The sequence below is a fragment of the Podarcis cretensis genome (assembly GCF_951804945.1).
Source record: "Podarcis cretensis genome assembly, chromosome: 3".
Taxonomy (NCBI): domain Eukaryota; kingdom Metazoa; phylum Chordata; class Lepidosauria; order Squamata; family Lacertidae; genus Podarcis; species Podarcis cretensis.
The window spans coordinates 103,632,368-103,648,405 of NC_137172.1; the positions used below are offsets into that span (position 1 = coordinate 103,632,368).

General features: G+C 44.4%; 1 protein-coding gene and 1 long non-coding RNA gene across 2 annotated transcripts in view; one reads left to right on the top strand and one right to left on the bottom strand.

The window, feature by feature from the left end:
- Positions 1-16,038, top strand: part of MCPH1 (microcephalin 1) — a 119,750-nt gene that overhangs the window by 88,428 nt on the left and 15,284 nt on the right. The window lies entirely within an intron of this gene.
- On the bottom strand, positions 533-11,547 carry LOC307212763. The gene is made up of 3 exons (XR_013837190.1): positions 11,220-11,547; positions 1,384-1,457; positions 533-701 (listed from the first exon to the last, which is right to left on the bottom strand). It is a non-coding gene; the product is annotated as an uncharacterized lncRNA (long non-coding RNA).

Consider the following 16,038-nt stretch of genomic DNA (forward strand, 5'->3'; position numbering starts at 1 on the left):
ACCAATTTGTTGTCCCTGAGAGTGCCTTTCTCGTAACATCATTCCGCATCTGGAATATTCAATCCTCCCCTTCCACAATTCTTCTCTCTCCCAGTGATTCGGTCTACCCTTGCCTTCTTTTCTAACCAAATTAATAATGTTATCAGATTTTGCCATTCTAGTAAAGGTAAAGGTAAAGGTACCCCTGCCCGTACGGGCCAGTCTTGACAGACTCTGGGGTTCTGCGCCCATCTCACTTAAGAGGCCAGGGGCCAGCGCTGTCCGGAGACACTTCCGGGTCACGTGGCCAGCGTGACATCGCTGCTCTGGTGAGCCAGAGCCGCACACGGAAACGCCGTTTACCTTCCCGCTGGTAAGCGGTCCCTATTTATCTACTTGCACCCAGGGGTGCTTTCGAACTGCTAGGTTGGCAGGCGCTGGGACCGAGCAGCGGGAGCGCACCCCACCGCGGGGATTCGAACCGCCGACCTTTCGATCGGCAAGCCCTAGGCGCTGAGGCTTTTACCCACAGCGCCACCCGCGTCCCTTGCCATTCTAGTAGAGTCCTTTATTTGAATTGTTTGAATTGTACAGAACAGTATTTTCCATTGGAGTGTGGAAGCATCGGAACGTCACTGTTAGTTGTCAGATTTTTGGTACACTGTTGTTGTGGTGGTGGTGGTGGTCCTCTCCAATCCTAGAGAGGGGTTTATGCATGGTTCCTACAGAACATTTAAAGAGAAACGGGATAGAATCTAGTCACTATTACCTTTTCCTTCTTTTAAAATGTACATTCTCTTTGCAGTGGGTAGAGGAGAAGCTGCCTCAGAGGTCTGTTAGACAGAAAGGCAGGATATTTAAACATCTTAAAATAAGTAAAGTAAGAAGAATCAAAGCCTTTTCTTAGATTGTTTGCCTTTCAGGGATGGAACTATTAACATTAAGATGGGGGACAAGGGGTAGGAGCACCACAGTTAGCTACTCTGAAGCCACAGATAAAAAGGTAAAGGACCCCTGACAGTTAAGTCCAGTCGCGAACGACTCTGGGGTTGCGGCGCTCATCTTGCTTTACTGGCCGAGGGAGCCGATGTTTGTCCGCAGACAGTTTTTCCAGGTCATGTGGCCAGCATGACTAAGCCGCTTCTGGCGAAACCAGAGCAGCGCCCGGAAACACTGTTTACCTTCCTACCGGAGTGGTACCTATGTATCTCCTTGCACTTTGACGTGCTTTCAAACTGCTAGGTTGGCAGGAGCAGGGACCGAGCAACAGGAGCTCACCCCGTCGCGGGGATTCAAACTGCCAACCTTTCGATCGGCAAGCCCTAGGCTCAGTGGTTTAGACCACAGTGCCACCCGTGTCCCCGTGAAGCCACAGATAGAGTGAAATATAAATCAAGTAATTACACAATGAACCATTTTTGTTTTGGTTTGGTTTGTTGGTCCTTCCCAGCCCTCTGTCTCTCTTCCTGGCTCATAGCCTATGATGAGCACCAAAACAAAGTCTTTTGAGTTTGAGTTCTTTAATTTGCTTCATATTTAATCGTGTGTGTGTGTGTGTGTGTGTGTGTGTGTGTTTCAGACATAATCTTGTCATCTTCGTGTTCAGCATGTTCTTCAGATGGAACAGTCATTTTTTTGTACTGTGATTTCCTGCTTGTTTTTGATTGATTATATGCTTTTAGACATAAAATAGCAAATACTGTCTCAGTATATTTAAAGTACAAATTAGATCTTTCCCATTAAAAAAAAAAAGTTAAAGGGTGTTCACTCATTCAACATAACTCACCTTGTAAAAGGGGTTAAAGATATAGTTTGCCAGATGTGCTTCAGGCATTTTCTTTCCTGGGAAACACTAATTTCCCCTTCCGTAGGCAGTCTTTTTTTCTCCCTTTTAAAAAAATCCACACAGTATATTACTTAGCTCTTTTAAAAGAGATGCCTGGATCCCACTGCTATTATCTTTTTACTTCCAGCTGCATAGCCTCTGTTTGACGGGCACTTCTGTGAGATCTTTGGTTCCAACACAGAAAGCATAAACATTTGGAAAGTAGTATAAAACTTGGCAGGCTGGCTTAGATGCAGATCCTCAGCGTACCTCCTTGTAATCCGTCCCATTGATTTTGAGTGAGCTTTCATTCCAGTAGAATTTAGGTTGCAATACCCTTCCCATTTATTTGTTTCTTTAAAACACTTCTATGCTGCTTTATATTCAGGAATTCCAAAGGGGTATGATAAATCCTTTTCTAAATAAAAAAATAAAACTCGGTACCAAGGTTAGTGGTCGTTAAGTGCCAGTTGTGAAGAAAGAGATTTAAAGTACAGTGGACGCTCGGGTTGCGAACATGATCCTGCGGGATGCACGTTCGTAACCCGTGTTCCATTTGGAAGGTGCTGGCCTCTTCCAAGGTGGTTGTCAGATAGATCCTTGGTTGAAGAACCACCAAGGGGGCTTCATCTAAGAATCTCAGTGAACAGGCAGGTCTGTATGACAGGAGGCACCCTCTCAGGTAACCAGGTCCCAAGTTGTTTTAGGGATTTGTAAACTAGCAACAAACCTTTCAGCTTGACTTGGTATGAAATTGGCAGTCCGTGCAGTTCCTTTGTTGTAAGAAAAACTGCACCGTTTCCCTTATGGGGAATCCAAGAGCCCGTATAGAGTCCTTAAGTAGGTTCCCTATCGGAAGGAGAAAATAACAGAGGCCAACCAGAGAATATGGAGAAGCCAGGCAGCTAGTAAGCCTGATCTTTATTAACTGTTGCAACAGGGTGCTCACTGCCACACACAGGAGGCAGAAGGGACCCCCAACAATGGTGCGCAAGCCCTTATATAGACTTCTGAAGTTGCCCACCCTGTAGCCAGAGGCCACCCCAAAACATCACACATACACCACAGAAAGAAGCTGTCTACAGCAGAAATTCTTTCTGCCAGGATACCTGATAATGGTCACTGGTTACATTAACGAGACAGCCCAGCCATTCTTTTGTGATGGTAAATACTTTAATTCCTGAATCCAGGTCACAGGCACACCCTATTCACCCCCACAAGTACGCCCTTAAGACAGGTAAGCAAAAGACAATGGAGAGATTTACCCATTTCCTTCCTCCTTGCAGAGAAATATTTGAGGTCACTGGGAAAGTCAAAATGACGTCAGGATTGTTCTCCTGTTCTATTTTAGACACGTGGCATATATACTTATGTATGTGTTTGCCTTGTAAATTTATGAACACTTATTTTATATTTGGGACTTTGGAATTCTTTGTTGTTGTTGTTGTTTAGTCATGTCCGACTCTTCGTGACCCCATGGACCAGAGGACGCCAGGCACTCCTGTCTTCCACTGCCTCCCGCAGTTTGGTCAGACTCATGTTTGTAGCTTCGAGAACACTATCCAACCATCTCGTCCTCTGTCGTCCCCTTCTCCTTGTGCCCTCCATTTTCCCAACATCAGGGTCTTTTCTAGGGAGTCTTCTCTTCTCATGAGGTGGCAAAATACTGGAGCCTCAGCTTCAGGATCTGTCCTTCCAGTGAGCACTCAGGGCTGATTTCCTTCAGAATGGAGAGGTTTGATCTTCTTGCAGTTCATGGGACTCTCAAGAGTCTCCTCCAGCACCATAATTCAAAAGCATCAATTCTTTGGTGATTAGCCTTCTTTATGGTCCAACTCTCACCTCCATACATCACTACTGGGAAAACCATAGCTTTAACTATATGGACCTTTGTTGGCAAGGTGATGTCTCTGCTTTGTAAGATGCTGTCTAGGTTTGTCATGGCTTTTCTCCCAAGGAGCAGGCGTCTTTTAATTTCATGACTGCTGTCACCATCTGCAGTGATAATGGAGCCCAAGAAAGTAAAATCTCTCACTGCCTCCATTTCTTCCCCTTCTATTTGCCAGGAGGTGATGGGACCAGTGGCCATGATCTTTGTTTTTTTGATGTTGAGCTTCAGACCATATTTTGCGCTCTCCTCTTTCACCCTCATTAAAAGGTTCTTTAATTCCTCCTCACTTTCTGCCATCAAGGTTGTGTCATCTGCATATCTGAGGTTGTTGATATTTCTTCCGGCGATCTTAATTCCGGCTTGGGATTCATCCAGCCCAGCCTTTCGCATGATGAATTCTGCATATAAGTTAAATAAGCAGGGAGACAATATACAGCCTTGTCGTACTCCTTTCCCAATTTTGAACCAATCAGCTGTTCCATATTTATTACGGGAGTTACCTTCTCACAGTAAGTCAATCCACTCAGCAACCAAGCTGCTGTATTCTGCTCCAGCTGCAGGTTTGAACCGGCCTTAATGGCAGCTCTGGGACACGGGTGGCGCTGTGGGTTAAACCACAGAGCCTAGGACTTGCCGATCAGAAGGTTGGTGGTTCGAATCCCCGCGACAGGGTGAGCTCCCGTTGCTCGGTCCCTGCTCCTGCCAACCTAGCAGTTCAAAAGCATGTCAAATGTAAGTAGATAAATAGGTACCACTCTGGCGGGAAGGTAAACGGCGTTTCCGTGCGCTGCTCTGGTTCGCCAGAAGCGGCTTAGTCATGCTGGCCACATGACCCGGATGCTGTACACAGGCTCCCTCGGCCAATAAAGCGAGATAAGCGCCGCAACCCTAGAGTCGGCCACAACTGGACCTAATGGTCAGGGGTCCCTTTACCCTTTACCTTTAATGGCAGCTCCACATACAGATCATTTCAACAATCTGGGCTTGAAGTTACCAGTGCTTGGGACACTGTGGCCAAGCTGTCACTGTTCAGGATGGCTGTAGTTGGTGTAGCAGCTGAAACACTTTTAGAAACGCTTAGGTCAATTGACTGTGGATTAAAAAGAAATTGTGCTGTGTTTTCTCCAGAACGCCAAGCCATTTTTGTTGTCAATGTTGAATTATTCCTTTCCTCCGGGTGAGATGGCATTTTGCCCTTGCGCCAAGAGAGCCAAGTTCTCAAATATCCTTTGAGCTACTTGACAGAAACGTACAAAGATGCCCAAGAGAATGCACAAAGCAGCAGCAGAGTGTACACAAAGCCCCACTCTTCAAAAGAGAAGCGATGCAAGAACTCAGGAGACATCTTGGTGAGATGGCATCTGTTGAGGGCGCTGCTTTTTTCACAGTGGTTAAAATAGTGCCCGAAGTTCCTAGCAGCATTGTCTTGTTCTTTAAACTGCATTAGCATTATTGCTATAGCAGGGATGCAGAATCCAGATGTTTGTGGACTTCAACTCTCATCAGCCCCAGCTGGCCAGCCAACATCTGGAAGGCCGCAGGTTCTCCCTTTCTGCCATGTTGCCCATGGTCTATCAGTCCTTGTTGAATTCTGTCTCTTTCCCATCTCACTCTGTTTTAGCTGTACAGTGGTACCTCGGGTTAAGCACTTAATTCGTTCTGGAGGTCCATTATTAACCTGAAACTGTTCTTAACCTGAGGTACCACTTTAGCTAATGGGGCCTCTTGCTGCCGCCGTGCCGCCGGAGCATGATTTCTGTTCTCATCCTGAAGCAAAGTTCTTAACCCGAGGTACTATTTTTCGGTTAGCGGAGTCTGTAACCTGAAGCATATGTAACTTTAAGCATATGTAACCCAAGGTACCACTTTATATCCCTTTGCACCTCATTTTCCTACAAGTGTGACAAGACCAAAGCAATTGCTTGTTTCTATTTCACATCAAAACCTGCAACTTTAACAAGATACCTATATCATTATACACAAATTCTCTGAGGCAGTTAAATTGCTTTTCAGTAAGTGGCATTGAAGAATATTGTATGGTTGAAACATGTTTCGGCAACTGAAAGTTTTGCTTATCAGTAATAGGCTCTTGTTATTCTCTCTTCTGAGAACATTCCTTGTAATTTATCACTTGGTACATACGCTCGGTCCCAGCGCCTGCCAACCTAGCAGTTCGAAAGCACCTCCGGGTGCAAGTAGATAAATAGGGACCGCTTACCAGCGGGAAGGTAAACGGCGTTTCCGTGTGCGGCTCTGGCTCGCCAGAGCAGCGATGTCACGCTGGCCACGTGACCCGGAAGTGTCTGCGGACAGCGCTGGCCCCTGGCCTCTTGAGTGAGATGGGCGCACAACCCCAGAGTCTGTCAAGACTGGCCCGTACGGGCAGGGGTACCTTTACCTTTACCTTTTACATATGCTGTTTTATCTTATTATCTTTTATCTTATTTCAAGGCAACTGAAAATGTGGTTTACCTGTGTAAATCTGTTAATGTTCTACTCCCTTCTATCTTTTAATAACCATTGAATTTTATTATTGTGTTTCTCAGCTGTTTCTTCTTTTTTAAAAAATAGTTATATAATTAATAAAATTTGCATAATTTAATGGTCCTGACTTCTTGCATTGTGCGCTGGTGTTGGGTAGTCAGGAATTCTTATTACAGTATTTGTTTGATTCTAGTATCACTTTTGCATGGCTTTACTAGGGTCTGTTTCCATCTACTCAAGAGAGTTAAAATGCTGTAATCCTGAGGTTTACTGCTCCGTTCTTCTAAACTACAGCATTTGTTCAGACAGGCTAAAGCAAATCTGTCTCATCCTTGAATGTCTCCAACATTATCTTGCTAAATAAGTCCCATGGACTTTCCCTCCCAAAATACTTTCTTCACCTAAAAGGACTCACTGATTCTGGATATTTCCAAGTGGTGCACCTGACCTTTAACCCCTGCTAGTTTCAATCCCTTCACCTCATAAGGAAATCTCAGAACAGTTAGTCAATTGCTAGAGAAACAGGAGGTTTGCCTTGTTGTAGACTTCCCCTGTTTTCTTTAATCTCCTGCACACCTCTGAGTACTCCATATTAGTATTTATTTGTTTAAATATTCCTAGCAGTGCAGAATACAATGTACAGAATTACAATAAGATCAGTAAAAACATCAATAAATACTGGACTGGAAAAATAATTCCTGTTCCAAATGCTGTTAATTAACTGGTGATTAATTAACGCTGATTGTCCGCATATATTTTAGCCATTTAGACTTAGTGGCACAACTTTATGAATGTCTAGTAGGAAGTAAGGCACACTGTGTTACATGGGGCTTACTCCAAGGTAAATGTGTATGGGATTGCAATTTAAAACATAGGGAGAAAGAAGTTTTGTAGCATTAAGCTTCTTGCAGTTGTTTGGATGCAGGTTATTTGTATTTTTTTAAAAAAAATGTATTGCTTATGTATCTATATGAAACTATTATAATGCGTTCCTGTTTTTAGATACGTTGTAAGCCACTCGATGTAACAAGTGACTTACAAGTCTAATAAAAATAAGATTCAGAACTGGACTAACAAACCTAAATATTTATTGCAATATGTAAAATGGGTCAAAATACATGAAACCGAAAAAGAATGAAAATTCAAAGCAACACTTTTTATGCTTCCGCCAATCGTCCCAAATTTATTTCTGGTTTAAAACAAAACTTACCCAACCGAAAGGTTTTGGTCCTTAGTTTAGATTTAGAACAGATGGAGGAATGTACTTGAATGAGAAAACAAAGCGCTCTGTATTCAAAATAAATTTTAAGAATGTTAAATCTAAAAATCATTTGGCCAACATTATACAGAGCAGGGGTGGGAAGCCTTTTTTAACCCAAGGGTCATGTTCCCTCATAGGAAACCTTCCAGGGGCCGCATGCCAGTGGTGGGTGTGGCCAGAAGAATGGCTGTGGCTCCTACCTTTGTATAAGACGCCACATTTCAGCCACACAAACTTCATAGGTTTAGATGCATGTGCTCAGACACCTCTCTTTTCAGTCAGAATGGCACATTCCAAGCTGGTTGGTGGGGTGTGGGATGGCTTTGGAAAATAGGCATGGCAGATAGGTAGGTAGGTAGGTAGGTAGGTAGGTAGGTAGATCGATAGATAAATAGATTGATAGATGATAGATAGATAGATAGATAGATAGATAGATAGATGATAGATAGATAGATAGATAGATAGATGATATAGATATAGATAGATACGACTCTGTTAAAAGGAACGTGGGTGGCACTGTAGTCTAAACCACTGAGCCTCTTGGGCTTGCCGATCAGAAGGTCAGCGGTTTGAATCCCTGTGACAGAATCATAGAATCACAGAGTTGGAAGAGACCACAAGGGCCATCAAGGGTGAGCTCCCATTGCTCAGTCCCAGCTCCTGCGAACCTAGCAGTTCAAAAGCATGCCAGTGCAAGAAGATAAATACGTACCGCTGCAGCGGGAAGGCAAACGGTGTTACCGTGCACTCTGGTTTCCGTCACGGTGTACCGTTGCGCCAAAAGCGGTTTAGTCATGCTGGCCATGTGACCCAGAAAGCTGTCTGCGGACAAACACCGGCTCCCTCGGCCTGAAAAGCTTTGACTGGACTTAACCATTCTTGCAAATATAGAACTATTACAGGTTTTATTTTGTTAAGGTTAAGATCATTTTCAGTTGCTGTCGAAGCTGAGCATTATATTTTTGCGTTTCTCCCCAGTCTGGTAGTTTATGCATTAGGTGTGATCCAAGGGCTTGCAAATACAGTGGTACCTCGGGTTACATACGCTTCAGGTTACATAAGCTTCAGGTTACAGACTCCGCTAACCCAGAAATAGTGCTTCAGGTTAAGAACTTTGCTTCAGAAATCATGCTCCGGCGGCAGCAGGAGGCCCCATTAGCTAAAGTGGTGCTTCAGGTTAAGAACAGTTTCTGGTTAAGAACGGACCTCCGGAACGAATAAAGTACTTAACCTGAGGTACCACTGTATACAGAGGCTTCCCCAAGACTATCCATTGCACATGAAACGCTTTCCACTACTTTTCATAACACATAGCAGGGCCGGCGCTACCATGAAGCAGAACGAGGCAGCTGCCTCAGGAGGCAAATTCAGAGGGGTGGAAAGTGGCTAGAAAGGTGTGCCACGTGGTCTTCCCTGCAGTCCCTAAGCTCTGCTTGCTGCCTTGGCATGACCAGTGCGCCAACGAGGCAGCCTGCCTTGGGTGGCATGCTTCTCCAACCCCACCAGGGGGTGGGCCTGATTCTGTAGGCGGGGTGGGGGAGCATCAGTAGTGCATCTTGCCTCAAGTGCCCAAAGGTCTCTGGCCAGCCCTGGCACATAATTTTACTTTTGAATAGGCCTCATTTCTACATTATGTGGTATATAACTGTATTTAGGTCATTTACTTTCTTGGGCTCCATGATCACTGCAGATGGTTGACAGCAGTCACGAAATTAAAAGACGCCTGCTCCTTGGGAGAAAGGCGATGGCAAACCTAGACAGCATCTTAAAAAGCAGAGACATCACCTTGCCAACAAAGGTCCGTATAGTTAAAGCCATGGTTTTCCCAGTAGTGATGTATGGAAGTGAGAGCTGGACCATAAAGAAGGCTGAACACCAAAGAATTGATGCTTTTGAATTATGCTGCTGGAGGAGACTCTTGAGAGTCCCATGGACTGCAAGAAGATCAAACCTCTCCATTCTTAAGGAAATCAGCCCTGAGTGCTCACTGGAAGGACAGATTGTGAAGCTGAGGCTCCAATACTTTGGCCACCTCATGAGAAGAGAAGACTCCCTGCAAAAGACCCTGATGTTGGGAAAGATTGAGGGCACAAGGAGAAGGGGACGACAGAGGATGAGATGGTTGGACAGTGTTCTCGAAGCTACAAACATGAGTCTGACCAGATTGCGGGAGGCAGTGGAAGACAGAAGTGCCTGGCATGCTCTGGTCCATGGGGTCACGAAGAGTCAGACACGACTAAAAGACTAAACAACAACAACAGGCCATTTAGGCTGCAGTGCTAGCCTCACTTTTTGGGAGCAAGGCTCGGGCTGATCTGAACCAAAATAGAATTATTCTACAGTACTTTGCCTTCATGCACGCTACCTCTTAAACAGGTTTCAAGAGAGAGAAAACATGCATTGTTTTGTACAGGCATGTTTAATGATGGATTTTAAAGTCCTTTCAAAGTATTTGCCTTTTAAAGTTGTTTTGATTTCCAAACACCTCCATCTCCGCCGCTTAGGAAGCCTCCCGTTTCAAGCTGGCATTCATGAATCAATCGGTATAAATACATGTTACCTCAACTCTGGAGTCACACGACTCATTAAAAACTGATGTCAGAGAAAATAAAAAGGAAGTGAGAAATTGGGTAAGAGGAATAAACAATGGTTTTAGAGCAAAGGACATTTGTGGCAACAGCAAAATAATTAGTTCCTGACATCTGTTTCCCTAACAGAAAAAGCAGTTGTATGTTAACCCCTTTATAAATGCAAGCAGTATGTTTGTAGAGAGTTCTGATATGGACGTACAAATAGTGAACAGAGTTCCTAAAAACTAAACTTCTCATCACAACAAGTGAATACCGCCCCCGGCCTAATTCTTATCAGCTGAGCTCTGGTATTTTCTAGCCTGGCTCTAAAGTATAAGTACCAACAAAATGTTCTGATGTACTAAACGTGCCGCATTTGTATTGACCTTATTCAGTTCTGATGAAACCAAACTGACCATTTCCTCCCTCTGTTTCCTTCATGTTGAATTTTAGATTGTAAGCATCTCGGGGCAGAGCCTGCTTTGTGTGTTTTCCCAGGTAGCTCTGTTAATACTCAGGAGCTTGTTTTATCCACTCTGGCCCACACCCTAATGCATAACAGTTTTCCTTCACAGCGCCTGAAATCCAAAATACTGCCTGTAGTGCTCATATGTGCAATGGAGCTTTTCAGGCGACCCCTTCCCAACACAGCCATTCACAAGGTTTCCCTGGGGTCGTATTCAATCAGCCACTGATTGTAAGTTGTTTAAAACCTTTTCTTTTTTAAAAAAGTGTGTGTGTGTGTGTGTGTGTGTGTGTGTGTGTTTTAACCCACCTTGGAAACTTAGGGTGAAGGGTAGGAAATAAAGAAACAATTCCATAGAATAAGGTCAAAACCAAAGTGGGTTAACCAGAATGGGCATCCTCAAAACAAAATACAGTTTTGTGAACGGGAACCGATTCCCGTGCTGCGCAGGGGGCGTTCCGGCCCCTGCCCTGCCATCGTCGCGCCACGCCCCCCGGAATGGCACCAATCGGGTGGCAGCTCGGGGGCATGGTTTAGCTGCTCAAATGCGGCTGCGCCAGCTCTCCCCTCCATTGCGCTGCCGGATTTCTTTGAGTCACCCACCCACCACTCTCTTTAGTGCGTAGCTTCTCGCTTGAGCTTGCTATGGGCCTATGGTTGGTCGCCTTGGTTGCCCAGGGAGCCTGGTAGGAGTTTTTTCCCAATTGGCAAATTGGCACCAGCCTCTTGGTTTTCTTGCCTACCTTGTAGCAATCGTCACAACTTTCTCGGTATTTGGCGGTTAGGCATTGGAATGTGTTGTTGCTGTATGGAAGGGCAGGGTGTGGCCATCGCCTACCCCTTCACTTATGGGTATTCCATTAAAGGAATCCGGCGGTCGTGGATCCTGTCCGATGCCCTGTGTAGCTGGGGGCCATGGCACGACCTCCAGTGACATCAGGGGAGAGCTTATAGTTGTATTTGCATCAACAGGCTCCCCCTACTGGTGGTTAACCCTCATCAGACTCACCCCTCTCCGAGTGGGTGGAGTCAAAATTTGCTGTTGTCCAATGCCTAAGCCAAAACCTCTCACATGCTGTAATCAATAAAGTTGTGGCCTTTTTCTAGCCCATTAACCTAATATACTGTGTCCACGTATCTTTATTATTCCCAAGCGGGGGATGGGTCCTCGAATCACAAACCCATTTTAGTTTTCAGCATCAATTTATTTGCCCTTCTGCTTGCCCTGCTATATGAAGTTTCCACATTTTATCCTAATGTCCCAGGTTCAGTCCCTGGCTCTGGGTAGAGTAAACAAAAAGCTCCTCCCTAAATCCCCAGAGGGCTACTGCCTGTCAGTGTAGCCATATTGAATTGATCTAGGAGAGCCATGTGGTCTCATTGGGATCAGTTCATTTAATGTTTGATATTTTACTAGGTTTTTATATATGCTGTAAGCCGCCCAGAGTGGCTGGGGAAACCCATCCAGATGAGCAGGGTATAAATAATAAAATCATCATCATCATCATCATCATCATCATGTGCTCTACATGGGGCTACCTTTGAAGGTGACCAAGAAACTGCAACTAATCCAGAATGCAGTGGCTAGACTGGTGACTGGGAGTAGCTGCCAAGATCATATAACACTGGTCCTGAAAGACCTACATTGGCTCCCAGTACGTTTCCGAGCACAATTCAAAGTGTTGGTGCTGACCTTTAAAGCCCTAAACGGCCTCAGTCCAGTATACCTGAAGGAGCGTCTCCACCCCCATCATTCAGCCAGACACTGAGGTCCAGCTCTGAGGGCCTTCTGGCAGTTCCCTCACTGCGATATGTGAGGTTACAGGGAACCAGGCAGAGGGCTTCTCAGTAGTGGTGCCTGCCTGTGGAACACCTGCCCATCAGATGTCAAGGAAATAAACAGCTATCTCACTTTTAGAAGACATCTGAAGGCAGCCCTGTTCAGGCAGTTTTTAATGCTTGGTGTTTTATCATGTTTTTAATATTCTGTTGGGTGGGGTATAAATAATAAATTTATTATTCTTATTCTTATCATCATCATCATCATCATCATCATCACTATTTCTGGGCTCGTGCCCAACTGAGCCACGATGCACCAGCACAATAGATAACTATTTCATTGATGAGTAAAGAAAATTCCATTAGTCCATAAACTACCAATTTTATTTTTCTGAGGTCTGAATTATTGCTGGCCTCGTGTACATGCATGTGCGAACATGTGTAGTACTTTGAACCCCCAAGAGTTAAGTCTTGTAGCTCAAATCTAAACTCTCAGCTATTAATTCTGTTGTCTGTGCACAATTCTATTAAAATCACAATATGGTAACAATAAACAATATTATTTAGCAGGAACGGTTTGGGTGAACACCACAGGGTAGCTGGAATGTACCAAACAGGCAACAGCGGGGAATGTCATGGTATTTGACCCAGTGTGAATGCAGCTGTTTCTGTGATGGGTATAGGACTCCTGGCAAAGGCTTTGCGCGCTCTCACTCTCTGTTTTGGTCTGTTTCAAATAATTTTTTATATTAGAAGAAAGAATGATAGAAAGGGCAATGGCTGTTGGCCTGAGCTCTCTTTGTTTATCGGAATGGAAAGTTACAGAAACATTTCCCAAACCGTTCTGACCTCATTCCAGTTTTTATGTATGTACAGAAAGTCACGAGGAGTGTAAATGTGAATTAGTACCATTTCTCTTGGATGCAGACCATAACTTTTATGGTCAATTAATATGTGAGAAGCTTATTAAGCCTTGTGAACTGCGGTTCTCACCACAACTACTTCGACACTTTGTCTAGAGGGTCGGCCACAAGTCAGTGTGACCTTCAGCAGACCCTCCAAGTGACCCTATTTTCCAGGAATAGTCCCGGATTTACAGAAGCCGTCCCAGTTTCTGATTTGATCCCAGAATGTCCCTCTTTTCCTTAGAACATCCCAGTGTGATATAGTGGTTAAGAGCGGTAGACTCGTAATCTGGTGAACCAGGTTTGCGTCTCCGCTCCTCCACATGCAGCTGCAGGGTGACCTTGGGCCAGTCACACTTCTTTGAAGTCTCTCAGCCCCACTCACCTCACAGAGTGTTTGTTGTGGGGGAGGAAGGGAAAGGAGAATGTTGGCTGTTCTGAGACTCCTTCGGTTAGTGATAAAGTGGGATATCAAATCCAAACTCTTCTTCTCCTACTTTCATCAGAGAAGTGTTGGAGTGTGTGGTAGGACATCCCTACTTTTGTTGGACAAATGTTGGAGAGGACATCTCTATTTTCACCAGAGAAATGTTGGAGGGTATGCCTTAGCCTCCAGAAAGGGTTAGCCAGCCCTAGGCTAGAGCAATCTATACAGGTCAGAGTCAGCCACAATATCAGCATTCTGGGCCCTTTGTACCTGGGGAATGCTATTCCATTTAGCTTTTAAAAAGTCAGATTTTCAGAACTGGGAGGGGGAATTCCAGAAGCTGAACATGGGGGGAAAGAGGGAGGGTTTTTTGTTCATGACATTGTACAGGTGGCCCAAAGCATGGATATTCTAAAGTACATGCGCAGCACTGAATCAAGCCGAAGGGCTGCACCACCATTCATAAAAAGTAAAGGTGTGGGAAACGCCATAGGTGCAGGGTTCATCTTTTAATATTTTCAAGTATAAAATATCTGAACAAATAAGGAATGATATGTGATAAATCCCAGTGCATTTCGAGTATCACTCTTCTTCAGCTGAGGAAGAAGGCTTGGCCAGGATCCAACCCATTATATTTAGCAGGGACAGTTTGGGTGAACACCGCAGGGAAGCTGGAAAGTACCAAAGAGGCCACAGCAGGAAATGTCATGGTATTCGACCCACGGCAAATGCAGCTAATTCTGAGATGGGTCTTTTGTTGGCTAAGCCATTGCTCCTTCTTTGTCTGTTTGAAATATTGTTATTGTTTTAATTCTAGAAGCCCAAAATAGTGATGGAAGGGGTAATTGGCATGAGTTCTTGGTATATATTGGAACAGTAAGCAAAAAAAAAAAAAAAAAAAAAGTTTCTCAGCCAGCCCAAAAGTAGACTCATTTCTATCTCATTTCAGGTTTTATGTTTTTTTGGAAAGTAAGCTTTAGTGAAATCAATATGGGGAATATAAATATTAATTATTGGTGTGTGCATTGAATTCAGAAAACTTAAACCTTGTAAGTCATGGCTAGTTAACGTATTAAAAGATGAGGTCCATTTAAAAAGGGGGGGGGGGATAGTCAGGTTTCATATCTGGGATGTTGAGCTATTGAGAAAAGAAGAAGCACTAAGTTAGACAAACTCCAAACTCCTTCAACCTGCAGCGCCCACTACCTCCCAATAACCTGCTCTGAAGGGTTGAATGACCCTCCAGAACAGTACGGAAAGTGATGAGGGGTGGGGTTGCATCAGCATCATTTTTTTTTTCTTTCCACAAAAAACATCATGCTCAAAGCGGCTTGCAACAAAGAAGCAAAGAACACATCTCAAGATCAACCACCGCAAGAACCATTTCATAATGACTTGCTGAAACTGCAACATAACAGCAAATATAACATCCCAAAACAACATTTCAGTACTATAACTATAACAAGATTGCATTGACGACATTATACCTCCTGGCAACAGAAAAATAACAAGGGAGCTTGACACCTTGGTTTTGTCTTGGTCCTAGAAACACCTGTCCCTTGATCTTGCTCACAGTCCTTCTCCAGCAGCAGCTTCTTAGAAAACTTCCAAAAGCAAGGAGTGGGGTAGCTGGGAACACTCCTCCAACGATGTTGCAGGAAGAAGGGGGAATCTGCAGAAAATCATCTTTCCCCTCCTTCCTCCAGCAGCAGCCTACTCTGCATCTAAGTCCCTTCGGTGAATGCAAAGAGCAATTCATAATATAATAATAATAATAATTTATACCCTGCCCATCTGGCTGGGCTTCCCCAGCCACTCTGGGCAGCTTCCAAAAAAATATTAAAATACTGTGATACATCAAACATTAAAAGCTTCCCTAAAGAGGCCTGCCTTCAGGTGTCTTCTAAAAGTCTGGTAGTTGTTGTTCTCTTTGACATCTGGTGGGAGGTCGTTCCACAGGGCGGGCGCCACTACCGAGAAGGCCCTCTGCCTGGTTCCCTGTAACTTGGCTTCTCACAGTGAGGGAACTGCCAGAAGGCCCTCGGTGCTGGACCTCAGTGTCCGGGTAGAACTATGGGGGTGGAGACACTCCTTCAGGTATACTGGACTGAGGCCGTTTAGGGCTTTAAAGGTCAGCACCAACACTTTGAATTGTGCTCGGAAACGTACTGTTTCAGTTTTGCCGAAGACGAGCCTGATACCAGCCCGTTGTCTTTGAGGAGGTGTCGGATAATAGGCAAATCCTGTCTTGAATTGTTTTGTTCTTCAATGGCTGTTTTACACATGTGGGTCACCACTTAGTATTGCAGTCATTGGCAAAGAAGCATGTTTGAGCTCATCTCTCCAGCTCACCCTGATGAGCACATAATAATAGAGAACTCTTTACTGGCAAGTAGCCAGAAAAAAGTTGATAGTATATATGCATGTGTAAGCATGAATTCTTCTTCACTT